This window comes from Vicugna pacos, chromosome 23, assembly GCF_048564905.1.
Source record: "Vicugna pacos chromosome 23, VicPac4, whole genome shotgun sequence".
NCBI classification, from domain to species: Eukaryota; Metazoa; Chordata; class Mammalia; order Artiodactyla; family Camelidae; genus Vicugna; species Vicugna pacos.
Window position 1 is genome coordinate 25736233 of NC_133009.1, and position 11449 is coordinate 25747681.

General features: G+C 37.3%; 1 pseudogene; it reads right to left on the minus strand.

Moving 5' to 3' along the window:
* Positions 1–5730: 5730 nt before the first annotated feature.
* On the minus strand, positions 5731–6151 carry LOC102537181 (protein cornichon homolog 4 pseudogene; annotated as a pseudogene).
* Between the last annotated feature and the right edge of the window lie 5298 nt (positions 6152–11449).

The window sequence follows — 11449 nt, forward strand, 5'->3', positions numbered from 1 at the left end:
GCAAGACAGCTAACATTTCCATCAGTCCCCAAGAGGTGAGAATTTCAAATTCCCAATTTATCCCTTCTCACCCCCTTAACCATAAATTTGTCCTCTATGTCTGTGAATCTGTTTCTGTTTTGTAATGTTGCACAATTCTTGAGTGCAAGGATATTGTGTTGGTATCTAGCATATAAACTGCAAGTGTGTTTATACATATATAGACATGCATATGTTATATATTTATGTATGATATATACGCATATTTTAAAAATAACACTTTAAATAACGTGTTAATATAGGTAATACAAAAAAAAATGACACCACAGAAAAGCACTCCCCCCACATACATATATAAATAAAATAACCATCCCGGGTAATTCTTGCAGAGATAAGGTTACTAACATATTTGTGTATAACCTTCCAACTGAAGGCTTAAATTATAATACAGTCTGTTCATGGTCATAGCACCTCAGTCCCTGACTACACATTGGAATCACTTGGGGCGCTTTTGTGCCTGGGCCTCACCCTTAAAAAGATTCTGATTTCATCAGTGTTAGCTGTGGCCGGGGTATTCTGTCTTTGAACATGGATAATAATAATATCTAACATTCATCATTACTGTTTTGATCACTTACTTTACAAGACTAGTACTAAGTCATTGAATCCTCCAAAAGATCACATGAAATTGATATTTTTATCAGCTATTCCTTCCCTTCCCTACTTACACTTGACAAAACCGAACACCAGAGAGGTAAGTAATTTGCCCAAATCAAGTGTTAAGTAGCACAGCCAGGAAGCAAACCCAGGCAGCCAGACCCCCTAGCCTGCTGGTGAGTCTACAGCCAGACTGACTGTTACATATGTTCACAAGCTATAGATCTTTAAAATCAAAACAATGTCATTCTTAAAATGGATACATTTTCTATTTGCTTTCCAAGCATTTAGATTGCCTTAATATCTCCTTCCTTATCATTTCTATTGCAATTGATACTTAGCATGGAACAGGTCAGCAAAATGATTTGTTTTTAAAATGTATTTTATTAGATGTTTGAACTTGTCTTGAACTTTGGTTTTATAATCTCATGAAGGGAAGCCCTGTATTTGTTTCTAAATGAAATTTCTATGAATTTTATGTTTGGGGTTAAAGGTTTTGCTTAGACTACTCAGAGAATAAGGTTTTTCTTGTACTGTATTTCTGGGAACTCCTAACTTCTTCTTCTGTACATTTGATTTTGTTAAAGTACCACAAGGCTCTCAGGACATCCAACATGCAGGTCCAGTTTCATACTTTTGAGATTAGTGCCCAAAGAGGAAACACATCAATTCAAGAATCTAATCTGACTGCTGGAGCAGATTATCATCTAAGCACCAATTCTCTTCTTTTAAGAGAATTTCCCAAACTAGAAATCAACGTTTGTCAGACTCAGTACATATGGAACAAGTGGTTTATAATCTACAGCCAGTATCCAATTATCAGTTGTGAAAATAGATTTTCTGAAGATTGTTTATAATGCTCTTGCATCTGGTAAAGGAACATGTAGAGAACAATGGAAAAGTGAAAAAGAACTTAAGCTTCTCAGATTCTTGGGAAATTTGTGTCAATTACTCAGAGCTTTTCATGTTACCCTAAATCCCACTGGAAGTAATTGTTCCAACCAAGAACGTGGCAGAGATGACTAGTTACTGCTCAGTAGCCGTTCTCCTCTTCTCCTCATTAATGAAAATCTGAGTACAGCTAGGCATGTAGATGCTCAGAATAAAGACTACATTCTTGGTCTCCCTTGCAGCTCGATGTGGCTTGTGACAAGTTTTGGAAAATGGGCTATACGCAGAAGTAATGTGTGCGAATTCGTCCCCCTTCCTTTCGGCTGGCTGGAATGCAGATGTAATGGCTGGGACGCAAGGAGGGGGCAAACAAACGTGACCATTTTACAATCAACAACTCTTCTCGTTCTAATTGTATGTGCTAAAAGTATCTTTTTCCACTCGGTGCTTACTTTTTCACTCTCTTAATCGTGTCTTTTGATAAATAAGAATTCTTTATTTTAATGCTCTTCTGGTTATCAATTTTTCCCCTTTTATATTGGTGGTGTTTTGTGTGCTGTTTGAGTAGCTTCTTCTACCTCAAGATCACAAAGACTCTCATATGGTATTTTCAAAAAGGACTTTGCTTTATAATTCACATTTAAACATACAGTTTTCCTGGAATTTATATATACATAGAGCGTGAGGTTGGGGCTAAGTTTTATTTTTTTCTATATGCCTAATCAATTGGCCCTGTGCTATCTATTGAAAAGATACTCCACTGCTCTGCAACGTCACCTTTGTCATAAATCAAGTGTTCGTTTACGTAGGTCTGAATCATGACTCATCCTATTACACTGGTCATTTGTTTATCTTTGGAGCAGTACCTCACTGTTTTAATTGCAATAAACTTATAAAGAGTTTTTACATCAAGTGTACAATTTTTGATCAGTGGTCATTTTCTTTTAGAACTTAAATATATTATTCCTTTGTCTTCTGGTTTATGTTGCGTCTGTTTTCCTACCATTTTGAAAGCAATCTTTCCTTTTAGCCTCAAAAGTTCCCCTTAGAGATATTCTCATTGTGTTTGGTTTTCATTAGCTTTACGATAAAATACCTGGTGTGGATTTCTTTCTATTTTTTTCTGCTTAGAGTTCATATCATTTGCAGGTTCCCATCAGCCATTATCTCATCAAATCTTGCTTCTGCTCCATTTGTCCTCTCCTTTTCTCCCATGAGTATTCATATGTTAACGTCTCACTGTATCCTGTTACCTCTTTTCCTGTTATCAATGTTCTGTCTCTGTTTTTCTGGTCTTCGTTTTGAATATTTTCTTCTGACTTATGTGCTTGTATATTACTTCTTTTTTTTTTCAGATGTATCTCAACAGCTGTTACATCCAGGCATTTCAATGATTGTACTTTCTAGTTCCTGATTATCCATTTGTTTCTTTATTTATGTGCATACATATTTTCTTAGCTTTCTGCTGAATTTTTTACACCTTTTATTTCTTTAAGTGTTGTTAATGTATTTATTTTAAAGTCTTTGTCTGGAAATCTAATAATTGGAGAACTTACTGATTAATTATATTGTCTGATTTTTTTCTCCTGCTGGTTGTTGTTCATGTCATACTGTCTCCTTATTTGCCTGCAGAAAAATAAAACTGGACCCTTATTTTACACTACTAATAAAAATTATCTTGAATGGATTAAAGACTTAAACATAAGATTCAAACCCATAAAACTCCTAGGAGAAAACATAGCGAAAAAGTTTCTTGACATTAGTCTTAGCAATGAGAGTTTTTAGATATGACACCAAAAAACACAAGCAACAAAAGCAAGAATAAATAAATGGGAGGACATGAAACTAAAAAGCTTTCATACAGCAAAAGAAACAATCAACAAAATGAAATGGCAGCAACAACAAATGAAATGGGAGAAAATATTTGCAAGTCATATATCTGATAAGGGGTTAATATCCAAAATATATAAAGAACTTATACAACTCAACAGCAAAAAATTCCCAAACAATTCAATTTAAAAAATGGGTGGAGGATCTGCATAGACATTTTTCCAAAGGAGCTATATGAATGGCCAACAGGTACATGAAAAGGTGCTCAACATCACTAATAGTGAGGTGAATGCAAATTAAAACCACAATGAACTATCATCTCACATCTGTTAGAATGGCTGTCACCAAAACAACAGGAGATGAGAAGTGCTGGTGAGGATGTGGAGAAAAGGGGACCCTTGTGCACTGTTTGTGGGAATATAAATTGGTGCAGCCACTTTGGAAAAAAATGCAGAGGTTCCTCAAAAGATTAAAAATAGAACTACCATATGATCCAGCAATCCCACTTCTGGGTATATATCCCAAGGAAACAAAACCACTGTCTAGAAGATAATTCTGAACCCCATGTTCATTGTAGCATTATTTATAATAGCCAAGACATAGAAACAAGCTGGGTGATTCATTGATACATAAATAAAGAAAAGGTGATGTATTTAATATATATTCCATTATATATGAAATGTATAGTATATATCACTTTATATATATATACCCATATATAATGGAATATTATTCTGCCATGAAAAGAAGGAAATATTGCCATTTGTGACAACATAGATGGACCTTGAGGGCATTATGCCAAGTGAAATAAGTCAGATGGAGAAAGACAAATACTGTATGATATCACTTACATGGAATTGAAAAAGAAACAAACCCAAAGAAACAGAACAGACTGGTGGTTGCCCAAGGTGGGGGGCAGGGAGGCTGGGAAACGGGGAGAAGTTTGTCAAAGGGTACAAACTTCCAGTTATAAGTTCTGGTGATCTATTTTACAGCATGGTGAGTGTAGCTATTATATACTTGAAAGTCACTAAGAGAGTAGATCTGAAATGTTCTCACCACAAAAAAGAAGTGATAACCATGGAATTGTTGGAGGTATTAGCAAATGCTATGGTGGTAATCATTTCACAATGTATAAGTGGATCAAATCATCATATTGTACACCCTAAACTTAAATGTTACAGGTCAATTATATCTTAACAAAGATAGAAAAAACATATATAAACACCTATACGCTGATGGAAATAATTCAGTAGAAAGGAGAAAACAATGATGGAGGTGCCCTCAACTGAGAGGCTGTTTTCCTCCAAGGACTTGCAGGTTGCGGGAATTACAGTCCCAGTCCCCGGAGGAAGTGAGCAACACCTGGTAGTAGGTGTGTCTTTGTCCACCTTCCAAGACAGCAGCTAGTCTCCAGTGGTAACTGCAGCCTTCAGTTTCGCATGTGCAAAGCTGGCCCCTGACTTTATGCAAGACGCCTGGTTGGGATTCAGTCCCTGTTTTCCTGAGGAAGTTGAAATTCCACTCTCCATGGTCTGGGGCGCCCGTTGGACTGAGGCTTGGGTCCTTGCAGGCTTGCTATGTGGAGCTCGAGTTAATAAGAGGTAATAATTAACATTAATTGAGTGCTTCCTGTACATGAAACACTTCACACTTATCAACACCAGTAAGCCTCACTTCAGCCCAATGAATCTGAAGCACAGAGATGTTGAGTAACTCACCCCCTCCGTCTGGTCTCACATGCAGAACTCAGGAAGCAGCAGCCCTGGGACCTGAACCCAGGCAGCCTGACTACAGAGCTCTAGGCTGTGATAACAGTTTATATGGAGGGGAGATGGGAGTGCGGACTCATTACACAGCACAGGATAATGTGGGCATACTGACCGTAAAAAGGAACTCTCCACCGTAACATCAGAACCACACCCACATCGTGGGCAGTGGATTTATTTTTAGCAAAACATGATTTATCACACTGAATGAATGCCATCCATTTGTTTTGTTGTTGTTGTTGTTGGCACTGAAATTTTAAATGTGTTTGTTTTTAAAGCTATAAGTAAGCTAAACATACAACCTAATTTTATGTTTTTGTATATTTAAGGAATACTATAGTAAATATTATTTTAACCAGTAATGGAAGTCCTCAACATTTTTTGTCCCTGAAGTCTATTACTCAAGTATAAAACATATTGATGTGGTTTTTTTTTCATGTTTTTAAAATACTTTATATGGCAAAAATACAGCAAAAATATTTTTTGTTCAAAGAGGAAAAAAATATTCTGCTATGGTCAGGGTTCTAAGGATGATTTAAGTAGTCCCTGGCTCCTCAGCTGTGCACTGTCGTGCAGGCTGCCTGTAACCATGGCTTCTCCAGCTTCAGTCATTTCTCAAAGCTAAAATCATGTTACAAAGATACATGAAGAGACAGAGCAGGTGGAAAGCAAGCTTGATCGTGGCTTCCTTCATGTGTGACTTTAGCTGCCCTCAACTGTACATTTCTGATGGATCAAACAAATGCTCCCGTGTTACCACTTGGCACCTTAATGAACTGGTATTATATTCCAAATGGCGACAGGCAGGTTGTGAAGGAAGATGAAGCAGTGCAATGAAATGAGCATTAATACAGTGATAACGGTATGGCCAGCCCCTTCTGGATCACCCACTGGTTCAGTTTCGAGTAACATGATCTCACATGAACGTAATCACACTCTAAACAAGACTCTGTAATTATGAAGCACACTGAGAGGAAGATGAGCGTGTAACAGCCGAGCAGAGAGACCAACGCCACCACCTCCATCCTCCTCGGATGCACCTTCCACTGGCTGCTCCTCCCTTCAAACTGGCTGGTGTCTTTTTGTTTTTTAATTGAAGTGTAATCCATTAACAATATTGTGTTAACTTCTAGTGTACAGCATAGTGAATCAGTTGCACACATGTACATATATTCCTTTTCATAGTATTTTTAAATTATAGGCTATTACATGATATTGAACATAGCTCCTTGTGCTCTACAGTGGGACCTTGTTGTTTATCTATTTTATATATAGTAGTTAGAATTTTGGTGTAGTTCTTTTTTTTAATCTCTTTTTTTTCCTGGAAGAAAGAGGATCTTTGTTTCTCTTCTCAGTTCCCTGAGCATGAACTAGACCTGTGCTTGTATAGAGGAGTTAACAGTATTACTCAAAAGAACTGCTCTCATCCTGGCTAAAAAGACTGCTTTTGAGGGACTCTTCAGAGACTTGGATGAAAAAGCTTCAGCTGCCTGGGTAACTGAGCAATGTAGAAGCAGAATCCTGGTTTTCAATTGCTTCCCAAGGAGGCTTTATTTAGTTCAGGAAGACAGGGAATGCACTGTGATTCTTAAAGAAACTTGGTGTAATGCTGCATCGCAATTACAGATTTGCAAGACATCCATCCCTTTTCCATGTGTATTTCCTTAGAGGGAAAAGATGTATGGATGCAGTGATCTATTCCGTTTCACTAAGATGGCAGAAGATATTAAAAACACGAGCAGCTATATGGTATGTATTTATACAATCGACTATGACTCAGCCATAAAAAAGAACGAACTTTTGCCATCTGCAACAACATGGATGGACCTAGAGGGTATTATGCTTAGTGAAATAAATCAGACAGAGAAAGAAAAATACTCTATGTTATCACTTGTATGTGGAATCTAAAAAAATAACACAAAGGAATATATATAGCAAAACAGAATATATATATAACAAAACAAAACAAAATCCACAGATACAGAGAACAAAATAGTGGTTACCAGTGGGGAGAGAGATTGGGGGGAGGGGCTGCAAATTAGGGGAATGGGATTGTGAGATACAAACTATTATGTAAAAAAATAAAGAAGTTACAAGTATATATTGTACAGTACAGGGAAATATAGCCATTATTTAATAATAACTTTAAATAGAGTATAATCTATAAAAAATTTGAAGCACTATACTGTATTGCCTGAAACTAATTTAATACCATAAATCAACTATATTTCAATTTTAAAAAAACTGAGCAGCTAGATGATGCAGACTCTGTGAAGTTGACCAGCGACCTTTTTATTGCTCCCTTATGTATCTGTTCCTATTCTTGACTTACTTAGCAAGGGTACAAGCCCAGCTTTTGAAGCAGGGAGCCACAGCTATTTTTCTAGCCCTGTGACAACTTTATAAGGGTTGAAAACAAATTGAGCATTATTTTTATAGACTTGTAGATTGACTCCCTGGTGAGAAAGAAAAGGTTTAATCTGGGTTCACAAAATTGCTCCTAGATACTATAATAATTTATTTTTTACCATTTCTACAGGATCTGCTTTAAATTCTAGTTTATTCCAGCAAATAATAGAGAACCACTAAACGTTTCCTGAATGAATTAATGAATGAGACTTTCATTCCCATGTGATGCTTTTCAAATAAACATTGATTTTGGCATATTATTTGACAAGAGAATATACTTTTCCATTTTGACCATCTACTGGCAGATTTCTCACACCTTCAAAACCCCTAATCCTACACTGGAAGTTCTAAGCAAATGTGAATAAGATAACAGATAAAAATGTACACTGGCTAACAATAACCACATTTGTTGATTAGATGTTAGGATGCAGCAACTTTTTTCTTTAAATCACAAATTAATAGTCATCCTATCTCCAGCCCAGCTGATAGACATGTAAAAGGCAAAAGCACAGGAGTGTTACTGCATGTTCGCTTTTCACAGTAAGACTATTAAACAGGGGAATCCACTGCAAAGGAAAGAGAAAAGATCTGAAATAGAAGCTGGATAAGGTACTAAAGATAAATGACAACAAAGATAGAGCTATGACACTCAGCTTTTGCAAAACTGGGAAAAGAAAACGACCACGCTGATGAGATGAGATGCCGTTTTGACTAAATTGACTAAATTCTTATTCGTTGCACATTTTCCGGCATTGGTGGCCTGAGATACCGTTTACTCTTGCTTAAGAAGGTACATTGAATGTCTGAATAACAATAAGCACCTTTAAGATTTAAAGGGAGTTCAGATTTGCAAAAAATACTGCAACTAATCTTAAAAATTATATTGTTTGCAAATGATGGCTATAGTGGAGAAAATTGATAGCCTTATTTTTTTTTCTGATAGACTTATTATTGTCATTATTAAATATTTTTATTCTAGCATTGCATATTACTCACCCTGTGGCTCAAACAAAGCTTCTATAGGTCTTCTTGAATGGGATGAGTTCTTACAAATCCTTTGTGGTTGGATAAATTCACAGTAGCTTCAGAATCTACAGCTGAATGTATCTGCTGAGAAAAAAATTCTTTTCTTTCTCTTTTGGGGCTGCAGCAGATCCCAGTGAGTTTCGGAAGTTAAAACCAGAAATCAGCTCTGAGATTTACACCAGATTTGCACCCCCTTACGTGCAGGACCTGGAATACACAGCAAGTGGTGTCTAAATCCTGTTTAACCAAAACTGTTGACCGTAGTCTTGGACCACGAGCAGCAGAATTTGCATTAACTTGTTGCTGTCCCATTCACTGTTGAAGACCCAGCATCAGTAACCTACTGTTTTCTTTCCAGTCTCCCCAGTCCATTTTTTTGGAAAGCATTCAGTGGGCTAATTAATCATAGGATATAATTTGCTGAGATTTAATACGCTGCTTCCTCTGAGAGATTTGCATTTTAATTGCAGAAATGTTGTAAAAAGAGGGGCTCCTTAAGTGTGGAATTTCTGGGGTTACTGAATCCGTATGGAAGGGCCAGGATTAGGACGAGGTGAGCGAGGCTGATTTGTATAAGTGAAGGGTCCAATTCTGTATTTAAATTTTTGACAGTTTGCTCATCATGGAGTTTATTCATTCATTTTTGTGTTTAAAAAATTTGTGTCAAAATATTATTTATCTTGATTTCTACATTTTTGGACTCTCCCTTAAGTTCTGCTCCACTCCCCACCAATTAAATTTCTGGTTTTAACTTATAATCTTATAGGTAAGAATAACTTGCATGCCCCCAACCCAAGGCAAGAACCTTTCTTGCCTTACCCAAGTCCTAACCCACTTAATAGGGAGCGGTCAATTTTTGGTCCCTGCCATTCCTAGAGTTCTAGGTATTACACAGCTAAGTTACCACCCAGTCCACTGTCCCAGTGAACCCAATGACCACCAGTAAATAATCAGTTTCACCACATCTATCAGAGGTACCCAGTGTAAAAAAAACTGCAAGAAAACATGCTACCCATCCAGTGATGTTGGAAGGGTTTAATGAGTTCATGTAACAAGAGAGGAGGAGGTCTTTGGGTTTAAGGGGTCATAAAATAATAAAGTTATATAACATTTGCACTCCTCCAATAAAAAAGATGAGGAACCTGCCGTATTGCAAAGTTATCTCAGGTCCTGGATGCTCTTTCCCTTTGTGTGGCTGTGTTTTCAGTAGTCATTATTTGTAGCATTTCAAACTGCTGGCTTTTCCTGGTAGGATAAAATAGATGTAACCAGATTAGACAAGGCATCTCCTAAGAGCATAGGGTTTAACATTAACTTCCTAGAGAGTAGAATCAAGGGCTTCCAGTGGCTTCTGGAGGCTCAGACGGCCATGCTGCAGTGTGAGCAGATTTCAGCCTGCAAAGGTTGGCAGCTGGGCCTTCTGAAATGTGAGCCCTTTTGAAGCTTATGACAGGGAAGAAGAATTCGGCCATGTTCAGCTGTATGGAGAAGCAGCGGCGCACCCTCAGTCTTGGCTTTGCAATTCCACCTCATATGTGATAATAAGTACTTTTGGGTAAATAAATGTTAGGGTAAATCAGATTAATAGAGATTACACTCATCTAATTGACATGTGGGCTTGGCTTTGAATCCCACTGCTCTGAGAACTGCTAAAGAAGCAGCTCTTGTTAGTTTATAAAGTTTAAGTAGGGAACTGTTAATCAGAGAGAGAGGCAACATTCTCATCTCTGTTTCCTGAGCCTTGATAAATAGGGACAATATTTTGATGGACTCTGGTAAGTAAAAGCAAGAGGTCTAGTAGAGGAGGGTTCTGGGATGGCACAGCTTAGTGGGCACTGAGATGTGCCCAGACCAGTAAGCATGGTCCAGTAGATGGAGACCTCTAGAAGGCTGACTTAGCGATAAGCCATGATGCACAGAACACACAGAGGTTAATGCTTGGAGAACCGTCTGTGTTGTGAGCTCAGAAGACTTGTCTCCGAGGTGCTGGCTCGACTGCATGCAGGAACATTACAAGATGGCAGAAATTGGAGATTGAAGGTGCCTTCAATTTCCAAGATTGAACTGTATAAAATAGTAAAAAAAAAAAAAAAAAACCCAAAACTATTATTTTTTTAATCAGATTAAAGGTAATCCTTTTAACTTAAACATATTTCTAAGGAAAGTATACTTTTATATTTTGACCTCTCACTACATCCCTCCCGCAGCCTTTCCACCATGAAGGTATTTACCCTTCTCCGAATACTCACTAGTCAGCCAATGTGTCAGATGCTCTCCCATATTTGCTCATTTAGTCCAGACACCATCTCTGTAAATTAGGCATTATCATTCCCATTTTACAGTGTTGAAGCTAAGGCTTAGTAAGATTAACCTTTCCGAATCACACAGCAAAGTACAGGTCAACTCCAGCTGTACCAGAAGTTGATCTGACGCAGAGTCAATGTCCCCTCCATCTATCTTGACTTTCTCGTCTACCTCCTCACTTGACAGTAGTTCCTGATGCTTCCTTCTCATGGTCGTAGACCTGCTGAAGCTAACATGATTCAACCACATATCCCCATCTACAAACACGGAGGCAGATTTCAAACACGTTTAAGGCAGCATTATGCACAATACATATCAGCTTGCCACAGAACAAGATTTCCTATGCAGTTTTATCTCTTTTCAACAAATCAGATGAAAATATTCAGTGAGTCGTTTCTTTTAATCATAGAGACAGACTCATTTATTCAATCTTTCACTGCATATTGATTGAACACCTACTATTTTTTTCAATGCACTTTAATTTTTCTTTAATTAAAAAGAATTTAAGGTTAACCTTTCCTAAACAGAACTTGTCTTTAGGAGCTCAGTCAATATAAACATTCAATTTCAAAATAAAATCTTTG